The sequence below is a fragment of the Mustela erminea genome, chromosome 3 (genome assembly GCF_009829155.1).
Source record: "Mustela erminea isolate mMusErm1 chromosome 3, mMusErm1.Pri, whole genome shotgun sequence".
NCBI classification, from domain to species: Eukaryota; Metazoa; Chordata; class Mammalia; order Carnivora; family Mustelidae; genus Mustela; species Mustela erminea.
Window position 1 is genome coordinate 2,656,905 of NC_045616.1, and position 2,444 is coordinate 2,659,348.

At 38.7% G+C, this 2,444-nt stretch overlaps 1 pseudogene; it reads right to left on the minus strand.

Moving 5' to 3' along the window:
- Nucleotides 1–265: 265 nt before the first annotated feature.
- LOC116585663 lies at nucleotides 266–1,056 on the minus strand (annotated as a pseudogene).
- Nucleotides 1,057–2,444: the final 1,388 nt, after the last annotated feature.

Genomic DNA, 2,444 nt, shown 5'->3' on the forward strand with positions numbered 1-2,444 from the left:
TCAATGAAGGTTTAAATAATTCACTTTATGTTTCTTAATGTGACTATATTAATACAATATTTAATGAAATTAGCCTTGGTTCAAAACATGACCATGTTTAGAGGAACAGACAAAGTTTAAAATGCAATTAATTGTGGAGCTCAATTAGAAATTCTATAGTGTGACATTCAGGGTTGAGATAAATTCAACAGAGGTATAGTAGAAATTCAACAAGAAGTAGATCTTCTTGTTTGTTTTTTTGTTTTAATTTTATTTTATTTGTTCACTAAAAGAGTCCCACCACAGAGAGATACGAAGAGCAGGTGGCAAATGTCTTCTTGTGAGCTTCTTTAGAATGCATCTGGAGAACTTCAGCTAAGATGAAACTATAGGAAATCAGGATGAGAGAAAATAGGACCAGGAGCATTAATACACAGCAGCTGTACATCACATACTCAAAAGCAAATATGTCAGCACAAGCCAAATGCATCAGAGTAGGGGCCTTACAGAAGAAATGATTTATCTCATGTGCATCACAAAATGGGAAGCTCAGGGTAGCAGTGGCCTGCATGAGCCCACCAGCTGCCCCCTGGAAGCAAGACCCCATATCATTCTCAGGCATAATTTCTAGTTCATGAGAATGGGGTATCTCAGTGGGTGGCAAACAGCCACATAGTGGTCATAGGACATGACTGCTAAGAGGAAGCACTCACCCCCTCCCAAAGTGAGGAAGAAGAAGATCTGTAACCCACAGCCAGCAGGGGAGATGGACTTCTTACCTGTCATGTAGTTAGCTGCCATTTTGGGCACAATGGTAAAGACCAGCATCATGTCCATGAGGGAGAGTTGGCTCAGTAGGAAGTACATGGGTGTGTGGATCCGAATATCCTGTTGAATCAGGAAAATCATGAGTGTATTGCCCACGAGGGAGGTGAAGGGAATTGTCAGAACCATAATAAAGAGAAATAGATGGGATTTTGTGTAGTTGAAGAGTCCTAGAAGAATGAAATCTGAGGTGGTATTCCAGATGTTCATGATTTCAAAGTGGAGTGACACTGTAAATGAATAAATAGATGACAGTTTTTATCATTTGCCATGGTCTATTTAAATTACATTTTTATTGATAAGCACATGCTTGATAATGATAAAATATCTTTCAAATTTTTCATCTGCCATTTAAAACAATAGACTTGGACATAAAATTAGTTTCAACTTTTTCCAAATTATTCTCACTTTCAAAATTCAAAATAAGTACCCCACATTTATTATTGCTTCATTAGGATAATAAATATTTTGATCCATTGCAAGGATATGATGTGTGTCTTTATGGCACATGACACCAATGTAAGTGAACAAGAGGACACTATTCAAATAATTTGTAATTTATGTTAGTGTCTTGTCTTGTATTGTATCATGCATAGTTAAAGTTCTTAGAAGCTGAGTTACATCAATGTGTTTAACTATATAAAAATTAGGTCCTTGATATATATACATATACAAACAAAGCAAAATTTATTTTAAACTGATGTACTATATTTTGACTTACTGAATTTGAATTAAAAATGTCAAAATCAGATCATCTTTCTTGATATCATTTATGTCAGGAAGGCATTGATTTTCTAAAGAAGACTTATATTTTCAAGTCTAGGAGCTAAAATACTGAGCCTGGATGGACAGGGATGATGGTAGAGAAGTATGAGACCCTGTTTCAACTGGTCCCCTGAATTTAGCTGGATATCCACCAAACCATTCTGAAAAGCCACAAAACCAGCCCAAGATGAAAGAATATATAATCTGTATCTCTAACAACAGAATAGTGGCTACTTTTTGCATGGTAAGATGCACAGAGTCATGAATCTGTGGGGAAATATTGGAAGATAGACAGAAAAGGGGGGGGGTCAGATAAGCTGGTTCTTGCAAAGTGATATAACACCAGAGCATGAAAGTCTCCTATGTTGGGTACCAGGCAAAATCTTGCAGAGCCATAGCACCTGGGAAAGTGCCCTAGAGCAGTGCTCAGAAAGAATTCAGGAGTTTCCTTTATGCTTGGGAGCCCATGACTGTTCATGGTTTTAGAATTACAAAGGGTAGGGATATGCCAGGGTCCCTAGGACAATCTCGGAGAAAGTCACTGTGGGCATGCATTGCAGAAGGCTGCAGTTTTCAATGGTGCATACAGAAACAGAGGCTTTTTGCCCTGGAGAATTTAGTGAAGAGAGCAGACTGATTTCTTTGCTGTGGGACAGAGGTTTGGGTGTGACCATTTTTGCTTTGACCATCAGAAGTGGCAGGGAAAGCTGGTAAAGAACAAAAACTCAAAAGACAAGTTTTGATGGAGCTCATCCCCCGAACAGGGGACAGAGCAATTCTGCCCAAGCAGGATTTCCTGAGAAATAGTTCCACAGGTTTCTCCCCCAGAACACAGGCTGAACGAACAAGAGGCTGACAACCATATGGACCCCATA